Here is a 22,353-nt window from a genome sequence, read left to right as displayed (position 1 = left end):
ACCAAAACCTCTGTCCTTATAGCATTTACATTCTAACTGGAAAGGAAAGATAACAATATCATAATAAAGTATGCTAGAAGGTGATAGCCATGTATCTATGGCAAGAACATTTCAGGTAAATAAAACACCCATGCCAAGGCCCTAGGAGCACACAGTATATTTGAGGAACAGCAAGAAAAAGCCAAGGTGGTTACAGCCAAGTTAACAAAAAGAATACTAGATGATGATATCAGACAGGTAATGAAGAGAGGGCTAGGATCATAAGAATTTTGGATTTTACTGCAAGTTACACTGGAGGCCAAAGGAGAGTTTTAAAAGGAGAAGTAACATGACTACCTTACATTTAAAAGAATCACTCTGGCTGCTACTTTGATAATACTATAAAGGGGGGCACAGAGATCAATGAAATAATCCAGGTGAGAGATGATGGTGGCTCAGATCAGAGTAGCAGCAGCAAAAGTTATGAGAAGTGGTAAGATTTTGGATATATTTTAAAGGCAGAGCCAATAGAATCTGCTAACTAATGGGATTTGGACATAATAAAAGAGAAAAGGACAGGACAGCTCTAAAAATTTTAGCCTGAGCAACTAGAAAAATGAAGATACCCTTAACCAAGAAGGGGAAGACTGGGGGTATAATTTGTTTTGGAAGAAAGAACAAATCTTTACTTCTAGACATAAGTTTGAGATAGACATTTGAATGGTGAATTTTTAAAATAGGCAGTTGGATGAGATTCTGGAACTAAGGACAGCACTCTTGGCTAGAGGTATAAATTTAGGATTATCAGTGATTAATTACTATTTAAAACCTTGAGACTAGACACACTCACCAAGAAAGGAAGTATAGACATAAAAGAGGTCTGAGAGAAGAGGAGGAACAAAGTGTTAAGAAGAAATGACCAGTGAGATACAAGAAAAATCAAGAGAGTGTTCTGAAAGTGACACAGTGCTGCAAGTAGGAGAAGCTGATTAACTGTGTCAGTAAGCTGGAAATTGAGGACTTTGGCATCACAGATCTTCTTGACAAGGGAGGTTTCAGTGGAGTGATTGGAGTAAAAGCTTGACTGGAGTGGACTTACAGGATAATGGAAGAGGAGGAACTGGAGACAGAGGTTATGGAAGATTTGCTCATGGAATTTTGCCCCAATGTGTAGTAAAGCAATGGGGTAGAAGCTGGCAGGAAAAGTGGAAGGTTAAGAAAGGATCATTACCAAGATCCTCTTCCATTATCACTGAGCTCAGCATCAAGCCTTTCATTCTTTGCTTATATAAATTAATGGATTAGCTTTTATGTTTAAGCCAATTTTAGGTGGATTTTTCTATCATTTGCAGTTTTTAAAAAGAAAACTGATCTTTTTTACATTAACTTTTACTTAGCTCTCATGCGGAATTCTCAATTAGCTATAACAGTTTCTAGTAGTTTTATTGTATAAAAAGTAGCTGGAAGTTTCTAGCTACACTACCACTCTAGACTAGCAAGAAAAATTATTTAAGTGTTTCACTATCTACCTGGTAGTATAGACTGAAACGAAACAACTGTGCACTTAGTTATTTCTTAAATGTGTATATTTCTCTAGCTAAGTATAAACATTAAGTATTTACCATCAACCTTCTTCTTGTTTATAACTATCTGCCACTTTATCTTTCATCAAATATCATTTTTATTTGTATAATTGCATTTAGATATCGTTTCATGGCCATTTTCAAATCCATTTTACACTATTCTTTCTTTAATGAAGTATAAGGATAAAATACTAAAATTTGAGTAGTAGCTTAAAATCATGAACCCAGAAAAGGCTCCAAAGACTATCACTATCTAGTGTAAATATTAGGCATTTAATAACATTTAGCAATAACTAATTTTATATTTGTAACAGACAAATTAGAAATTCCAGGCATCTGAGTAAATACTGATTTATACTTCTGAAATATACTGCTAAAGAGAATTCAACCTTACAATCTAGTACATTTACTTCCCAAGGAAGAAATGGAATTTCCTTCTGCTAAGAATTAAGAGGAATCATGAAGTTGAAGGTTGTAGCAAATGAGCTCATATTCAAGCATATTTGCTATGATCAGAGGGAAAATAGCTATAACTTAATAGACAATCCCTGACAAACACCTAATTACAAATAAGTTAACATGTACTAATATGTACTTATAAGTAGCTACTACTATCTTAGAATCTCATCCTTAAGCAGAGAATGTACCAGTTTCTTTTTTAACATTTTTTAAAAAATATGTTTTTATTGATCTTAGAGACAGAGAGGAAGGGAGAGGGAGAGAGGAAAAAAAACACACATTGATGTAAGAGAGAAACATCAATTGGCTGCTTCTTGCACGCACCCTGACGGGGGACTGAACCTGCAACCTGATCATGTGCCCTGACCAGGAATTGAAACAGCAACCTTTTGGTGCATGGGATGACACTCAACCGACACACACTGGCCAGGGGAAGAACCTAAAGTTTTCAAAAGTACAAATGTTACGAATATCAAGATTAATTTAACAGAGCTGAACCAGAAGAATGCTCAAGCAGAGGTGAGCTTCTTAGATTTAGCTCATTGCTTAAAACCGTCTTTCCTCTATGGTGCCAAATAACCATAAAAATACCAGTTTTACCACAGTCCCCAGTAAAAAGAGTGTGGTTCCCTCAGTCAATTTCTTTGTACCTCTAACAAAAACATCTTGCCATGATGACTATGATGCCAGTCTTTTAAAGATCTAATAATGATTTTTTTCACACAACATGCCCCTAAACATAAGCCAATTTCATCTGTGTTCAGCCAAAGAAACAGCAATCTGGCCCAATGCTAAAATAAAGCTTACTGTGCTATATATCGATTTAAACATGGTACGTTATTATAATGGACAATTTCAGGAATTTTCAGCAATCAGACTTAGTATATTGACTTTCAGAAGCAACTCCCTTCACTCTATAGATCAGACTGTTTTCTTCTATTTTACGGATCATATTAGAAGAAAAATGGAAGGGTTTTGTGGGGTTTAATAGAAGGTACAATCTGCAGGACTGGGAAAAATGCCACAGTGAGGAACTAAAGACACTAGATGCCTAAGAAGGGGGCAGTATAAGGTGGGAGAAGTGTAAGACTCTATTAAGAGGATTAAAAAACAACCCAGCTGGTGTTGTTCAGTGGTAGAGCATCGACCTATGAACCAGGAGGACACAATTTGATTCCCGGTCAGGGCACATGCCTGGGTTATGGGCTGGAACCCTAGTAGGGGGCATGCAGGAGGCAGCCAATCAATGATTCTCTCTCACATGGATGTTTCTCTCTCTCTCTCCCTCTCTCACTCTAAAATCAATCAATCAATAAATATATATATATATATTTTTAAACTACAAAGTTGGAGAAAATATTTGCAAACCACATATTCAACAAAAGACTGGTATCTAAAACATGTAAAGAACTCTGAAAACTCAGTAAAATAAAAACCCAAGCATTCTAATTAGAAAACGAACAAACGATATAAAAAGAAATTTCACTGAAGAGGATATTAAGATGGCAAATAAAAAGATGCTCAACGTCATTAGCCATTAAAACAATGAGGTATCACTACAAATCTACCAAGATGGCTAAAATAAAAAATAGTAGTAAGATCAAAGGCTGGCCCAGGATGCAGAGAAACTCAATCGCTGATACACTGCTGGAAGGAATGTAAAATGGTATAGTCATTGTGGGAAATAATTTTGCAGTTCCTTTTAAAACTAAAAATAAACTTACTACATTGCCCAGTAAGTGAACTCTTATGCATTTATCCCAGAGAAATGAAAACTTATTTCCACACAGAGCCTTGTACATGAATGGTCATAGCAACTTTACTACTCATAACAGCCAAACACTGAAAACTATCTAAATGTTTTTCAGCAGGTAAAATGATTAAACAAATGGTAGTCTATCATATGATGGAATAAGTCTCAGCAGTAAAAAAAACAAGCTACTGATATAGATTAACAACTTGGATGAGCATCAAGGAAATTATGTTAGTGAAAAAGCTAATCTTCAAAGGATATATAAGACATAATTCTTTTTATATAGCATTGGTGAGGTAACATAATTTAGAGCTAGAGAACTTATTAGTGGTTGCCAGGGACTAGGGATAGGAGAAGAGGGTGAGTGAGGCTATGAAAGGGTATCAAGAAGAGGTCTTGTGGTGTTAGGAAGTTAAATATCTTGATTGTGGTGACAGTTACATGAATACACATAGAATAAAATTGCAGAGCTACACACACAAAAATGAATACATACACAAAATAATTTGAAAACTTTGAATAAGCTCTGTGAATTGGACTGTCAATTTCCTGGTTTTGATATTTCACTATAGTGAGGAAAGATGCTAACAATGGGGGAAGGCTAGGTGAAGAGTGCACAGGACATTCCTTCACATACACTTCTTCATAACTTCCTATGAATCTGTAATTATTTCAAAATCAGAAGTTTTAAAAAAAGAAAAGCTACAGACTGGAAGAAAATATTTGCAAACAACATATCTGACTAAGGACTAATATCTAGAATATATAAAGCAACTCTCAAAATTCAACAGTAAAAAACCAAACAATTAAAATATATAAAAGATGTGCACAGACATTTCACCAAGGAGAATACAGAGATAGCAAATAAACATATGGAAAGATGTTCAACATCATTAGTCATTAAAAAATACAAGAACACAGTGAGATATCCCTATATACACCTAAAATTAAACAGTAAAAAAATGCTGCCAAGAATTCAGAAAATCTGGACCTCTCATGCATTGCCAGTAGAAATGTAAAGTGATAGAGATTTTGGAAAATAGTTTGGTGCTCTCTCAAAAAACTACACATATGTTTATACATATGATCCAGCAATCCACTCCTGGGTATGCATCCATAAAAAAAGAGAACTTATGTCCTTACAAAAACTCGTGCATGAATGCTTGTAACATTATTTGTGATAGCCAAAAATTGGGAACAACCAAAATGCCCCTCAATAGGTGAGAAGGTAGAGAAACTGAGATACAGCCATACCATGAAATATTACTTAGCAATAAAAAGGAATGAGTGATAAACTTCCAACACCAATCATAAAAAAGTCAAAAGATATCACACTGGAAAAAATAGTTGCAATTTATATCAGAAAGTGCTAAACCCCGTAATTCTATATATCGGAGGGAAAAGCTCAATAATCCAATTTTTAATGGGCTATGTTCATTAAAACTTCAATAGTTCAAAGAAATACAATAATCTCAAACTTTTATATTAAAAAAAGACACTTTGCCCTCATTCTTTTTTTTTAAAGTATATTTTTATTGATTTCAGAGAGAGGAAGGGAGAGATAGAAACATCAAGAGGAGAAAGTCATTGATCAGCTGCCTCCTGCATGCCCCTGTTGCTGGGAACCAAGCCCAAAACCAGGGCATGTGCCATGACCGGGGATCTAACCTCCATCTCCTGGATCATAGGTTGAATCTAATCACTAAGTCACGTCAGCCAGACCACCCTTACTCTTAAGAGAAATGAGAGTTAACTCTAGCCAGTTTAGCTCAATAGTGAGAGCGTCGGCCTGTGGACTGAAGAGTCCCGGGTCTGATTCCAGCCAAGGGCACATGCCTCCATTGCAGGCTCGATCCTCGGGCCCAGACAGGGCGAGTGCAGGAGGCACCAATCAACGTCTCTCTCTCTTCTACTCTCTGAAAAGCAATGGAAAAAATACCCTCGGTGAGGATTAAAAAAAAAGAAGAAAAAAAAGAGAAATGCCAGTTAAAACTGAGTTACAAATAATTCACCTATTAATTTGAAATGATAAAAAATATTAATAACACAGTACTGCTGAATGTATAGGGGAAAAATACTCTCTACATTGCCAATAGGATTATGAATTAACACAAACCTCTGGGGAGAAATTTGTCAACATCTATCAAAATTTTAAATGCACATTCTACTTCTAGGAATTTATCTTTTAAAATACTGGATATATCTGGACATGCGTATAGTGATATATATCACAGAGCATTCCCAGTAGCATGTTTTCAATGGCAGAAAAATATCAAAATGTCATTCAATGAGAGAATATTTAATAAAACACAGTCCAATCAGTCACACACTAAGCAGATGCTAAAAAAAATTATGAGGCAAATGTTTATATATGCAGAACTCTCTGGAAAGACATAAAAGGAACTGAAAGTACCACCTGTGGTTAAGATAAAAGGAAGAGAGGGACTTCCTTTTCATTAAAAACTCTTCTGGAAATTTTAGATTTTTATATCAAATGAATATAATGCCTATTCAAAAATTTTATGACAAGAACAAAACTAACTACAACAATTTCATGTTAATGGAGAAATATACAAACAGGTAAGTGGAACAGAATAAGATCCACAAAAAAATTCATTGAAAAAGCTTTGGTAGAAAACTCCCCTGTGAAGCTGTCCGGACCAGGGCTTTTGTTTGCTGGGAGTTTTTTTATTGCTGCTTCGATTTCATCAGTTGTGGCCTATTCAGGTTTTCTGATTCTTCCTGATTCAGTTCTACATGATCTCACTCATGTGGAATCTAATAAACAAAATAGACTGAGGAACAAAACAGATCCAGAGACATAGAAGCATGGAACAGACTGAGGGATCTCAGAGGGAAGGCGGGGGTGGGGGAGTGAATGGGGAGAGATTAATCAAAGAACTGATATGCATATATGCATAACCCATGGACACAGACAATAGTGTGGAGAAGGCCGGGGGGGGGGGGGCACGTAGAGGATATGGGGTGGAAGGGATCAATGGGGAAAAGGGGCGGGATATCTGTAATACTAACAACAATAAAGACAAACTTTAAAAAATAAAAATAAAAAAAATTTTTAAAAGATAATAAATTCAGAATTGATTTTTAAAATCCCATAAATGTCAAAAATAGAAATGTAGGGAGATTGTTAATTTACTCATCTTGGAGATAGGGCATCAACACTCAGGTAAATCCAAAAGCTACTGTTTAATATATGAAAAGCAATCAATACAATAGACCATACTAATAGAATAAAAAACAAAAACCATAGGATTATCAATAGATGGAGAAAAAGCATTTAAATAAATTCCAAAACACTTTCATGACTTAAAAATTTTTGAAAAAAAGGCATCTATGAAAAATCCACAACTAACATCATACTCAATGGTAAAAGACTAGATGCTTTCCTTCTAGAGTACTATAAGAATGTCTACTCTCAAATCCAATAGCATATGAAAAGAATTATACACTATAACCAATTAGGATTTGTGGCACACAAGGATGGTTCAAGGTAAGAAAATTAATCAGTACCACATTAACAGAATGAAAGGAAAATTACGAGATCTTCCAAACTGATGCAGAAAAAACATTAGAAAAATTCAACATGTAATACCCAAAACTACAAGGGAACTATTTCAACGTAATAAAGAATGCATATGAAAAAACCCACAGCTGTCCTGGCCAATGTGACTCAGTGGTTAGAGTGAGCCCCTCTGACTGAAGGGTCACAGTTGGATTCCCAGCCTCTGTTGGGGTGCAGCATGCAGGAGGCAACCAATGTGTCTCTCTCACACACACCCATTCTTCTCTCTCTCTCTCCCTTCCCCCTCCCTCCCTCCCTCCCTTCCACTCTAAAAATCAATGGAAAAAACATCCTTCAGTGAGGATTAACAAAAACAAAAAACGCAACAGCTAACATCACACTCAATGGTAAAAGACTGAAAGCTTTTCCTCTAAGATCAGGAACAAGGCAACTTTCTATTCAACATCAACATCACACTATAAGTCCTAGCCAGAGATATTAGGTAAGAAAAAGAAATAAATGGCATCATAATTTGAAAGGAAATAAAATTATCTCTGTTCACAGATGACAAGACTTATATGTAGAAAACCCTAAAGATTCCACAAAAAAACTATTAGAATAAGTAAATTCAGGAAAGTTGCAGGATAAAAAAAAAAAAATCAACACAAAAATTAGTTGCATATCTATACACTAACAATGACCAATCTGAAAAGGAAATTTTTAAAAAATCCCATTTTCTAGAGCATTAAAAAAGATAAAATACTCAGGTATACTTAACCAAGGGGGCAAAAGACTTGTATGCTGAAAATTACAAAGCATTGCTGAAAAAAATCAACACAAGCAAATGGAAACACCTCGTGGACTTAATATTGTTAAAATATTCATGCTACCCAAAGTGATCTACAGAATCAATGCAATTCCAATCAAAATCCCTGTATCAATTTCTAAAAAATTTTTTTAAATCTTAAAATTCATATGGAATCTCAAGTGTCTCAGAGTAGCCCAAATAATCTTGAAAAAGAAGCACAAAGTCAGAGGCTTCATGTTTCCTAATGTCAAAACACATAACAAAGTTATAGTAACCAAAACAGTGTGGCACTGGCATAAAAACATAAACCAATGGAAGAGAAAGAGCCCAGAAATAAACCCTTGCACATTAGGTCAAATGATCTTTAACAAGGGTGCCAAGACCACATAAGGGTGAAAGAACATCCTCTTGAACAAATGGTACAGGGAAAACTGGATATCCACATACAAAATAGCAAAGTAGGATTCTTCCCTTACAGCATGTTCAAAAATTAACTCAAAATGGATTAAAGACTTTAAACTATAAAGCTTCTTTAAAACAAAACAAAACAGGGTAGATGCTTTTTGATACTGAATTTGGCCATGATTTCTTGGTATGACACCAAAAGCACAAGCAACAAAACCAAAAATAGACACTTGGTACTACACAAAAAAACTTATATGAATCAAAAGAAACAATCAACAGAGTATAACAGCAACCTACAAAATGGCGTAAAATATTTGGAAGTCACATATCTAATCAGGAGTTAATATTCAAAATAAATAACTCCTATAATAAATAAATAACTCCTATAATTCAACACTAATAAAACAACCCAATTAAAAAATGGGCAAAGGACCTGAAGAGACATTTCTGCAGAAAAGTTATACAAATGGCCAATAAGCCCATGAATTAATAGATGTGCAACATTATGAATCATGAGAAAAATGCAAATCAAAAACACAAGGAGATTAACTTCAGGCTCATTATAATGGCCACTTTAAAAAAAACAAACAACAAAAAAAAACACCTAGAAAGTAAGTTTTGGTGAGGATGCAGAGAAGCTGGAACCCAATGTGCATTGCTAGTGGGAACGTAAAATAGTGCAGCTTTGGAAAACAACATAGCGGATTCTCAAAAAATTAAATATAGAACTACCATAAGATCTAGCACTCCCACTTTTGGATATATATCCAAAAGAACTGAAAGCAGGATCTCACAATAGCCAAGAAACGAAAACAACCCTAAATGTCAATATACACATAAATGGTTAAACAAATCTGGTTGATATATGCATACAATGGAATATCAATCAGCCTTAAATGGGAAGGAAATCCTGTCAACATTCTACGATATGGATGAAGCTTAAGGGCACTGTGTTAAGTGAAATAAGCCAGTCACAAAAAGACAAGTATGATTCCACTTACATGAGGTACCTAAAATAGTCAAACTCTTAGAAAGTGCAATGGTGGTTAGTAGTGGCTGGGGGGGTGGGGGTGGAATAAGGAATTATTTAATGGATCAAGTTTTCGTTTTGGAAGTTAAAAAAGTTCTAGAGGTCTATTGTACAACACTGTGAATATACTTAAAACTACTGAATACACTTAAAAATTATTAAGAGGGTAAGTTTTTTTTATCACAATTAAAAATTCTAAAAAGGAAATTAGAAGACACCCCCCATTAAAAATAATTATACTCCCCCCAAAAGAATGAAGCACTGACACATGCCATAACATGAATGAACCTTGAAAACATTATGCTAAGTGAAAGAAGACAGTCCCAAAAGGCCATATGTTATATGATTCCATTTATATAAGATACAGAATAGACAAATCCATAGAAATAAAAAGATGACTAGTCATTTTCAGGGGCGGGGAGGAGAGGGAATGAGAATGATTGCTAATCAGTACAGTGTGTCTTTTGGGTGTGATAAAAAAATTTTTAATTAAATAGTGGTGATGGATGCACTGTCCATGAATATACCAAAAAACCATTGAACTGAACACTTTAACAAGGTGAATTTTAAAGTATGTGAATTATATCTTCAGTGAAGCTGTTTTAAAAATCCAAGCATCATAAAAGTAGTAACTCACAGATTTGAGTGGCAACTTATATGTTTTCAACTTCTGTGTAATGGAAGACATTATAAATCATGTAGTAAGTGACAGACCAAGATAAAATATTTACAACATATAAAAGAGGGATGACTACTATGCATTATGTACAAAGTATGAACCAACAAGAAAAAAAGTACAAACAAGGAAGATAAACAAAGAATATGAACAAGCAATTCACAAACTACAAATGATTAATAATCATAAAAATGTTCAACTTCAGCAGTAAGCAAAAGTATATAAATTAAAACAAGGTATTTTCATTTTGTCATTTTATAAAAACTTAAAATTAATGATAAAACTGTGTGTAATAAGCACTGTCATAAAAATGTTGGTAGGAGTATAAACTTTATTTGGAGGATGCGGAGGATGCAATTAAATGCAATTAAATACTTCTAATTAAAATTAGAAGTATGAATATCTTCTGACCTCAAAAAACTACTTTGCATTTAAAGAAATACATTAAGTACAAAAATATATATTCTTATACATAAGAATGCTGACATAATAGCAAAAAATGGAAACTATATGCTCATAAAAAGGATTATACATGATACATTTTATAGGGATTCAAAGAAATAAAGTGATCTACCTGGGAAGGTGTATATAATGTCATATGATATTAAATATAATTCAGAAGCTCTGGAGTGTGAGAAAATCTCTATTTTTATTTTATTTTATTTTATTTATGTTTTAAAATTATATCTTTATTGATTTCAGAGAGAGGAAAGGAGAGGGAGAGAGAGAGCTAGAAACATCAATGATGAGAGAGTCATTGATCGGCTGCAGCCCGCAACCCAGGCATGTGCCCTGACCAGGAATTGAACCCTGATCGCCTGGATCCTAGGTCGACACTTAACCGCTGAGCCATGCCCGGCCGGGCGAAAATCTCTATTTTTAATAAGCACCCTCAGTAATTCTGATTTGACTACTCCACAAGACAAAAATGTTAAATTCAAACTCCCTGATAAATATAATCCCTTTAATTTTTAACTTAGGTTATGCCTTTTAGCTTACTTTGCCTTGTGTTAGAATTCTAAGATGAACTAATGTACGTTTCATTCCTCCACTAGATTATGAAATCCTTGAATGTCTTACTCTTTTCTGCCAACTAAAATGGTTCTTGGCACACAAAAAATGAATTTAATATATATTAGTTGAATGAAATAAAGTTTTTAAAAATAAAGTTTATATATATATATATATATACACACACACACACACACGTATATGTGTGTGTCTGTGTATGTGTGTGTGTGTGTTTATATATATTGTTTATAAAGTCACAAATCTATTAGCAGAAAGGGATGGAGAAGATTCTATTTCCATGACCATGGATTATTACATGAAAATGAAAACACGCTTTATTAAGATCTTTGTTCTTTTGGAATGTTTTGCAGTGGCTAGATTCATATGGAAAGGATCAACATCAGCAAAAAAGGAACAAACTAAGGAAGAAAATAATAAAATGAACGATGCATCCTCTCTAACTCCACTTTACATCTTTTATTCAAGTAATTTTATAACTTAAAAATTTTTACTTAATTTCCCCCCCATTTTTAACTTTCATTTTTCAATTACAGTTTACATTCAATATTATTATTATTTTCAGGTGTACAGCATAGTGGTTACACAACCATATGCTTTACAAAGTGTTCCCCTGGTATAACAAGTACCAAAGTGTTCCTCCTGGTATTTCAAGTACCCACCTGACACTATACATAGTGATTACAATAGTATTGACAATATTCCCTATGCAGTACTTTAAATTCCCAGGGCTATTTTGTGACTACCAATTTGTACTTCTTAATCCTTTCACCTTTTTCACTCAGCCTCCCAACCTTCCCCCCCTCTGACAACTATCAGTCTGTTTTCTGCATCTATGAGTCTGTTTCTATTGTTTGTTCATTTATTTTGCTCTTTAGATTACACATATAAGTAAAATCGTATGGTATTTGTCTTTGTCTGACTTACTCCACTTGGCATAATATCCTTTAGGTCCATCCATACTGTCACAAATGGTAAGATTTCATTCTTTTTTTGTGGCTGAGCAACATTCCATTGTACGTATTTTTTATTTTATCCACCCACTCATCTACTGATGGGCACTTGGGTTGCTGCCATAGCTTGGCTATTGTAAATAGTGCTGCAATGAATATAAAGATGCAGATGCTCTTTTGAATTGGTGTTTCAGGTTTCTTCAGATATATATCCAGGAGTGGAATCACTGGGTCATAAGACAGTTCCATTTTTAATTTTTTAAAGAACCTCCATACTGCTTTCCACAGTGGCTGCACCAATATGCGTTTCCACAAACAGTGCAAGAGTAGTCTCTTTTCTCCACATCCTCTCCAACAGTTGCTGCTTGTTAATTTATTGATGATAACCAATCTGACAGGTATGAGTTGTTATCTCCTAGAGGTTTTAATTTGAATTTTTCTGATGTTGTGCATCTTTTCCTATGTCTATTGGCCTTCTGCATGTTCTCTTTGGAGAAGTGTCTATTCAGGTTCTCTACTCATTTTACAATTGGGATTGGTTTTTTTTAGTGTTGAGTTCTTTACAAATTTTGGATATTAATCCCTTATCAAATGTAACATTGGTGAATAACTTCTCCCATTCAGTAGGTTGTCTTTTCATTTTGTTGATTTTCTTTGCTGTGAAAAATCTTTTTATAATTTAATGTAGTCCAATATGTTCTTTTTAATCTTGTTTCCCTTGCCCAAGGAGATATATCAGAAAAAATATTGCTAAGAGAAACGCCAGAGATTTTACTGCCTATTTCTTCTACGAGTTTTATGGTTTCAAGTCTTACATTTAAATCTTGAATCCATTTTGAGTTTATTCTTACATATGGTGTAAGAAGGTGGTCTAGTTTCTTTTTTTTCCATGTTATCTGTCCAATTTTCCCAACACCATTTATTGCAGACTGTCTTTACCCCATTGTATGTTCTTGGCTCCTTTCTTATTTTTTTTTTTTAAATGTTCTTATTGGTTTTAGAGAGAGGGAGGAAGAGAGAGGGAGAGGAAGAAACACTGATCGGCTGCCTACACTAGGGACAGAGCCTACAACCCAGGCGTGTGTCCTGACCAGGAATCAAACCAGCAAACCAACGACCTCTTGGTGCATGGGATGACACTCATCCAACCAAGCCACACCAGCCACAGCCTTCCCTATTTTTAAGGAGATTTACAATCTTCATCTGTTTTTAATATCTCTCTACATCTTAGAAAATACTGTAAGTTATTTTAAGGCAAAAAAGGTTTTATTTCCCCAAAATATTAGACAATTAGGAAAACTTGAGATAACTACATATATATGTCATTTTAACAAAATAAATCTTAGCAAAAGCCTGAAATATAGACTAAGCTGAAAAAAATTGAGTTTTTCTTTAAAATATTTTGGTACTGAGTTATATGAAAGATCTATAATTTTAACATAATACATATTTGGTCTTCCTCTTTTATAATCTTTCTATTTTCCCAGCATTATTGTCTTTTCCAAAGAAACACTGCCTTCTCATGACACCTCCAAGGTATGATAGCTTCGATTTTGTCATTTTAGCCTCCAGCAATGTTACAGGCTATCTGCTCTAGGACCCACTTTTTAATCTTTTCTGGTGGTCCAAGATATCTGCAGAGCTCTCCTCCAATACCGTATTTTGAATGAATCCATTTTTTTCCTATCAGCCTTCTTCACTGTCCAACTTTACTTTTATACTTGGGCTTTTTTAAAAAAAAAACCCTGATGCATAGAGGTTTAACATATTTATGTAACCAGCTGTATCCATCATTTCCTTTGTGATTTCTTAAATAGCATGTAAATATAAATTGCTAACTTTACATTTAAACTTCCTATGAGGAGGTGCTGAAAAGAAACACAAAATGCTATTGAGTATTTATATTACAGAGAAGTAATTTCCTCTAGTCTATATCTTATAACAACATCATTAATTTTAAAATTAAAATAATAAAATTTAAAAGCAGAAATAAAACACTGGAAGACAGAGCTCCAAAATAAATGCTGAAACAAAATTCTAGGAACTAGAGAACATGTAGAGGTCATAAATTAAAGTTGGTTCTTAAAAACAATTTAGGCAGCTGGCCAGGCATAGCTCAGCGGTTGAGCATCTACCTAAGATCCAGGAGATCGCAGTTCGATCCCCGGTCAGGGCACATGCCTGGGTTTTGGGCTCGATCCCTAAAAAGGGGGCATGCAGGAGGCAGTCAATCAATAACAACTTTCTCATCACTGACGTCTCCCTCTCTCTCCCCCTCCCTCTCTCTGAAATCAATAAAGATATATTTAAAACAAAACAATTCAGGCATTTTATTTTTACCTACCTTAAAGTAATTTAACTCTAATACTTTATCCAACATGCAGCTTCTTTTGCACTGCAATATCCCCATCCTTGGAATATCTAAAGCTTATTTACATTTGAGTTTCAATAAACTTAGCAGCAGTAGTGTGAAAGAATTAGAATGACTAATCTCCACTCAAAACTACTGGAGTCATTTGCAAGCACTATCAAGACTGAAGTAGTATATATAAAGAAAGGGAATGGTCCAGATATCAACCAAATTCCTTAAAGGAAAGAAATGGATTGCCAAACTGGATTCTCCCTTTGTTGCACCATCCTACCTGCCCCATGATTACCATAACCAAGTGCTCAAGCCAGCTGGTCTGCAACTCGTATGGTAACTCAATTTTGATGGGGAGACTTGAGTGAGCCAAACTGCTTTAGAACCCACTGGCAAATTATGAAATGCATACTTCAAGTGCTATATACACTACACATCTGATCTTTAAATTTCATCCCAGTAAAATCTTCTGTTTGGTTTTGTTAAACTGTACTTACTTACTTGCTTCTGAACTTAAATGGCTGTCTCATTAATCTCACAATTAAAAATTTTTTAATTTCATATTTCCAATTACACAGAGGGGTTTGGTTCTTTACTGATTCTCATTGTCAAGATTCCTTTCCAACCAAAAAGAGTATCGTTCTTAGTTCCCAAGATAACAGAACACAGAATCCTACCTGGCCAGGTGTGGCTCAGTGGTTGAGCATCGACCTAGGATCCAGGAGATTGCGGTTCAATTCCTGGTCAGGGCACATGCCCGGGTTGCAGGCAAGATCCCCAGATGGGGGCTTGCAGGAGGCAGCCGATCAATGACGTCTCTCTCATCATTGATGTTTCAACTCTCTCTCTCCTTTCCTCTCTCTGAAATCAATAAAGATACATAAAAGAAAAAAAAAATTCAGAATCCCATTTATTAAAAACACACTAGATTCCTTTGGGCTCTGGGTCACTATATATAAACAGCAATAAAATTATTAAAATTACCAGAGAAGAATAATATTATCTACAAAGGAATGTACTAGATTTACAAGGTATAGCTTAGATTTTGTTTTGAAAGTCAGAAATCTGTTGCCAAATTAGACAGAGAAAAAAGTTTCTAGGGAATAAACCCCTACAAAAAAACTATGGCTTTTGACTTCCCAAAATTCAAGTACAGAAGATCACAGCTTGTGTTGAATTATTAGAAGGCAAATTTTCTAAAAGCACAGTAGAGTGCATAAAATCTTTGAATGCCCTTTCCAATACTTATCAGAGCCTGTGTCCTTGAATTTGCATCACCTGATCTCCAAGCACTGGCTATTATGCATGTGGAGAAAGGCAAATTCAATTATAAAAAATGAGAGGAGGAAACTGTGAAATATAATCCAATGCCAGAGGAGCCCTTGGCAAAAAACACTGGTAACCAATATTATTAAGATGTAGCAGATACCTTACCCGCACTGCAAAAAACAAGTTGGGATCATATTAACTATTAAGAAGTATTGAGGCATCTGCGCCCTTTATCCTAAGGCAAAACCTAAGTTTTATATATATATATATATATATATATATACACACACACACACACACACACACACACACACATATACGAAAAATTCAAACGTTTTCTATAAATTATTCACACATCTTCCCAAGCCTAAAATAACTGTAATTTTCTATACAGAAATATTCCACTTTAGCCCCAGCCGGTTTTGCTCAGTGGTTAGAGCATCAGTCTATGGACCAAAGGGTCCTGGGGTCGATTCCAGACAACAGCATGGCATGTACCTCGGTTGCAGACTCGATCCCCAGTCATGGCATGTGCGCAAGGCAACCAATCAATGTATTTTTCTCACCTCTCTCTCACTCACTCTCCCCCACTTCCACTCTCTCTGAAAAGCAATCGAAAAAATATCCTCTGGTGAGGATTAAAAAAAAAACACAAAGAAATATTCTACTTTAAAAAGAAAAGCAATCAACCTAGCTTTCTAAAATACTGAAACTATAAACCCAGTACACCTAGGTTGTTGGTCAGTCTTCCCTAGGAAGTATCCATATATTGTCCCACATCAAATTAGAACTACTTGTAACAGAGCTCAAGAATCCAAAAACTATATATAGCCCAGACAACGGATATTTGTGGTGTTTTATGGAAAAGACTGTTTGACAAACAATAAACTTAAATAAAAGTCACCTTCCAAGACTTAAAAAACAGAAAGATAAAACAAGTGACCTGATTAATCACAAATTGAAGAATGGCATGCATGTGATCAATGAAAAGATGTCTCTGTGTTTCAGATTCTTCAGTTTGTAGCATCCAAACACTTTCCAAAAAATAGGACACTTTTAGAATTAGGAAGAACAAGAAAAGGAGATCATCTTCACAGATAATTTCCAATGTTTTATAACCATTCTTAGTTAAAAAAAATTATAAGATACCTGTGAATTGTTTCATTTCCTCGTCTTATTTACTGTCACTGTCCTCAGTGAGAAAAGGATTAAACTGTAGTAAGTTCTAAAAGAAACACTAAAATGTAAAACTACAATAAAAAATCTAATTTGCTTACCTCCCTACTTCTCTCAATCTTCCCATTATAACCCTTCCAAAGAGGTGACAGAGAGCTAAAAGATTTCTTAAAACAAACAAAAACTCAACCATAAAAATTATGATCCATGTTTTTCCTCAGAGAAGAGATAACTTAAATTATTCTCAGGCAAGAGTACAAATAAAACTTCTAATTTCATTATCTTTGGATAGTTAAATAAGAATGATAACAAAAGAAAATCAAGTAGAAGCCCTCTTAGCTGAGCTGACCTTTTAACTGAGTTAACTGATGCTTACCAAGAACCAGAAGTGTTTATTCTCAAACCTGTTTGTGCCAGTTGCACTTCTAATGACAAAATTTAAATATTACAAAACCAATGAAATATACGTGGAAAAAGACATTGCTGTTTTTATAAAAACTAAGTTAAATGCTCTGTAAAGACCCAATAAAAGCAAGTTGCTTTAGTCCGGTCACCGTGGCTCAGTGCTTGAGCGTCGGCCTATGGACCTGGAGGTCAAGGTTAGATTCCTGGTCAAGGAAGGTGCCCAGGTTGCGGGCTTGATCCCCAGTGAGGGGAGTGCAGGAGGCAGCGGATCAATGCCTCTCTCATCATTGATGTTTCTATTTCTCTCTCCCCCTCTCCTTTCCTTTCTCTGAAATCAATAAAGATATATTTAAAAAAAAATTAATGAATAAAGCAAGTTGCTTTAAATAAAATGGAGTGGAATTAGGTGACAACTATAAAAGATTTCTCCCCCAGTTTGTAACAGATTCTGGATTCAAACTGCTTTAACAAGTCTTTAAATTCTCTCTCTGCATTAAGGAATCTAAAATTGGGAAATCAGTGGTCTCAAAGGAAAGGCCTTGACCTACATCTTAAGATTGGCAAGTGAACACACATTAATATGTTTACATTAAAGTAAGATGTTTAAGTTATTATGTATCAAATTTATCATTCATCATCATCATCATTTAACTACTGGTTTTAAAAAAAAGCAAATACTGTATCCTTCAGTAATCAACTAGAGGAACAACGTCAACAATTATTCCTCATGTCAATCTACGAGAAATCTCTAGTCCATGGATACATGATGTAGACTTATTCAGACTAACTGCCTAAGGTCTTTAAAAACCTGAAAAGGAAGACATGTCTTGAGAAGATATAATTTGGTTTAAATTTGATATAAAGCAAACCTTGGGATAGCTCACCAAACTTTCATATGACTACTCCAAATGAATACAAAGCTGTTTCCTACATGTTAGCCTTTGAAATAATTATTAAATATTTGAAATAATTATAAATATTAAAAATATTTCAAAAAACGACATTAAAAATGTATTTTCTGTTTGAAAATCTACCTGAGTCAAGGAAGATAGAAATAACTAAATTTGTAATAAATATAAAACTGAGTATTAATGAATTTGGTTATTCAATTCTGAATCAAATCAAATACTGCATCCTAAAGAATTATTATTCTTTCGGTCACTATGAAAATATTTTGTTTTTACCATTATGCTCTAACACAAGCCAACTTAATAAATATAAACAATAATACTCTAAATAGTTTTATTATTCTAAATAATATTAAAGGACTGAGGGAAAATATCTTGCCTCTAAATCAGAGGTGGGGAAACTTTTTTCTGCCAAGGGCCATTTGGATATTTATAACATTATTTACAGGCCATACAAAACTATCAACTTGAAAATTAGCTATGAAAAAACTCCCAGATTTATTGCATTTCCAGCCCCACCTATAGTTGCCTTGGCAGGGCCAGACCAAATGATTTCATGTATATATGGCCTGTGGGCCAGATGTTCTCCACCCATGCTCTAAATGGACATTAACAAAATATTTTATTCCAAAATTATCTGTCCATTTGACTTTCATAATTGTATAAATTCCATAGCGCATCAACACCAAGAGTGGCACACTATGCAAATGTTATTTCAAAATACACTTTAACACAAGGTGCTCAATGTACTGTAAAGATTAAAATTTTTCTGTGCCCCATTATTTATATGAATCAATAATATATGTGGCTAACATCCTGCTGGGTTAAGTCAGTATTTGAGATTCTTCTCTTCATTAAAACAAAAGCAGAAATAAACACACACACTATGCCACACACACACACACACACACACACACACACACACACACGACTGACTAGAGGAACACAATAGAAATATTTTTAAAACTTATCTCTAAAGTAGTGCCTATGAATTATACATTAAACATGTGATATCTTTGTAATTAGAGAAATATTTTTAAAATAGAGTCTATAGAATATCCAAGTCATCAATTAACCATAAAGATCAGAGTGGGGGTGGGAACAATAAAGGGAAGGATACATCTTTTTTCCCTACTCTATTTTCCATCTCATACCTAAGCTACTGTTTATGATATGTGGTTATGCCTCACTTGTATTTGGATGATTAAATGGTTAAAATTCACTGAATTAAAGTGACTATTGTATTTAAATTAACTGGAGAACTAATAAATGTTTACTGAGCAACTACCATGTAACAGGTTTGTAGCTAGCTATTATTAGATGAATATAGCCCTTACCATTTTGAGAAACTAACAACAACAAAATGTTACAAGAACATGCAAGAAAGTGAAATCAATTCTGGATGGGAGAGAATCGAATAGACAGAGTAAGTGGGAAATCTTACAAAAATTAACGAAAAAGGTTTCGAAAAGCATTTGAAATGGGCCTCACAAGAACAGACAGATTTTAATACGGACAGGCAAAAATACATAATAAATCAAGCATTTTACTTTATAACCACCTTTACTTCATCTCCCAATTTTTCTAGTTAACTATAGACAATGAAAAGAATTATCTTTAACATGTGGTTCCAAAATGAATGAAGACCTTAAAAGTACTTTAAAATTAAGAAATAATAATAAAATGATTATAAGAATGGATAAGAATTATCTAATAAAATGGGGGATTACAGAACAATTATTTTGATTTTTTAGAACCATGCATAATGACATTCAGCTTACATCAGAATATCTCAAAATCTGTTTAAATCTAGTGCTTTAGAACAAAATAGAAGGGTAAAAAATGAAAAATTAAATTTACCCGTCACATTCTGGACTCGAGTGATAATTTTAATTTCTTATGAACTATCTGCTTCTAGTATCATTTTAGAGGAAAATCAGATGTTTACCCATTATTATTATACATTAAAAAGTTCATAAAAATAGATGTACCCTGAAGTATTAAAGCAGTAAGATATAAGATATAAATTAAGCTACAAAGGCATGAAAAGACAATTAGTGTAGACAATTAGAAATTAACACATATTCAAGCAAAGTATTTCAGTAAAATAAAAATAATTTAAAATTTTCCTAAGTTTAAAATATTATCCAACATGACCATAATGTGTGTCCAGTCTACATTTCCACTCTTTGTAACAAAATTTAGATACATATGTAACCAATACTATTCATACTGGTAACTGTACGAAAATGGAAACAGCAAGATACATTAAGACTAGAAGAAAATCTGAGAGCTGGGAATCTGATCAATTAAAAGCCATCAACATTTTTTTTCCTTTAAATCTCAAATGATCTTCACTGCAGCATGTTTTTGGCAGCAAAATACTGGAAATATCTATCTTTCAATAAAGGACTTGTTTAAATCATGGAATAGTATACAGTATTTAATAAGATATGAGCTAGAATATATACACACACTCACATATGTACACATACATACCATATATAGAGATGTGTGTATATATTATATACATGGCCTTGCATCAAAAATGGGAAAAGATATATATATATGAGGCAGATAAGAAATGCCTTTAATGTATTATGGGGAAAAAGACATATCACAAAATACTATGTATAATATGATTCCTTCCTGAAAAAAAAGAAACATAATTTGTTAATATATGCATACACACTAAACTGCTAACGAGGAAAGAGGACTTTGGCATTTTCATTTTTTATAATGAGCATGTGTAAGCTTCGTAAGCCTACAGTAGATTCTCAACACCTGTTAAGTTTTCTTTTTTTCTTTTTTTTAAAATATATCTTTATTGATTTCAGAGAAAGGAAATGAGAGGGAGAGAGAGAGATAGAAACATCAATGATGAGAGAGTCATTGATCGGCTGCAGCCAGCAACCCGGGCATGTGCCCTGACTGGGAATCGAACCCTGATCACCTGGATCCTAGGTCAACACTTAACTGCTGAGCCACGCCTGGCTGGGCTGTTAAGTTTTCTTGCTATGGCTATTTTAAAAATAAAATAATGTGATATAAAATTCATGTTGTTTTAAAGTGACTGGCTATAATCTTGATTTATTTGGGTAAATCCTGCAAAACATAATTAAAAACAAACATTTCCCAGTTCAAAGAATTTCAGTAAATGTTCTCAAAATTCAACTCTCAAATAATCTCCCAAACTGAAATGCTCAACTATTCGTAACAGGGGTTGGAAAACTTTTTCTGTAATGGCCAGACAGTAAATACTTTAGGTTTTGCAGACATAAATAGTCTCTGTTGCAAATTCTTCAAAAAAATTTTTTAAACAGCTCTTTAAAAATATTTAAAACACACACACACACACACACACACACACACACACAAAACATTCTTAGCTCAGATCCACAAAAAACAGGCTGCAGGCTATATTTGCCTTGCTGGCCATAGTTTACCAACCACTGATTTATAATAAGCAAGCATCTGGAAATCTGGTATTTTAAAAAAATTACACCAAAGGCATCAGAGATCACAATAGTGTCAGTTTTATTCTTCATTAAATAAAGTATGGTTGCATTATAGCAATTAAAATTACAAGTTGATTAATAAATGAAATTCTATTAATATGCTAGACACTAATCAAATGATGAAAAAAACACAAAAAATAAAATTTCAAGTATTCATATTATATAACCATGATTGTGTGTGCACCTGCAAACCACATATATCCACTTTAAAAAGTCAGCTGAGCCCTAGCCAGTTTGGCTCAGTGGTTAGAGCGTGCCTGCAGACTGAAAAGTTCCGGGTTCGATTCCAGCCAAGGGCACATACCCTTGGTTGCAGGCTCGATCCCTGGCCTTAATCAGCGCATGTGCAGAAGGCAACCAATCGATGTGTCTCTCTCACATCTCTCCCGCCCCCACCTCCACTCTCTCTGAAAAGCAATGGAAAAAATATTCTCAGGTGAGGATTAAAAAAAAAATCAGCTGAAATTGAAATACTACAACATCAAAGCTCAAATCTCCTTTTATAATAATTAAAACC

The 22,353-nt window shown here is 34.2% G+C and overlaps 1 protein-coding gene across 2 annotated transcripts in view; it reads right to left on the bottom strand.

The window, feature by feature from the left end:
- The window catches only part of PIAS1 (protein inhibitor of activated STAT 1), a 110,096-nt gene that overhangs the window by 56,958 nt on the left and 30,785 nt on the right, over nt 1–22,353 (bottom strand). The gene's annotated exons all lie outside the window — the stretch shown is intronic.

Source organism: Miniopterus schreibersii, assembly GCF_964146895.1.
Source record: "Miniopterus schreibersii genome assembly, chromosome: 1".
Classification (NCBI taxonomy): domain Eukaryota; kingdom Metazoa; phylum Chordata; class Mammalia; order Chiroptera; family Miniopteridae; genus Miniopterus; species Miniopterus schreibersii.
The sequence above is the reverse complement of the archived record's forward strand: the minus strand, read 5'-3'. Positions and strand labels throughout refer to the sequence as shown.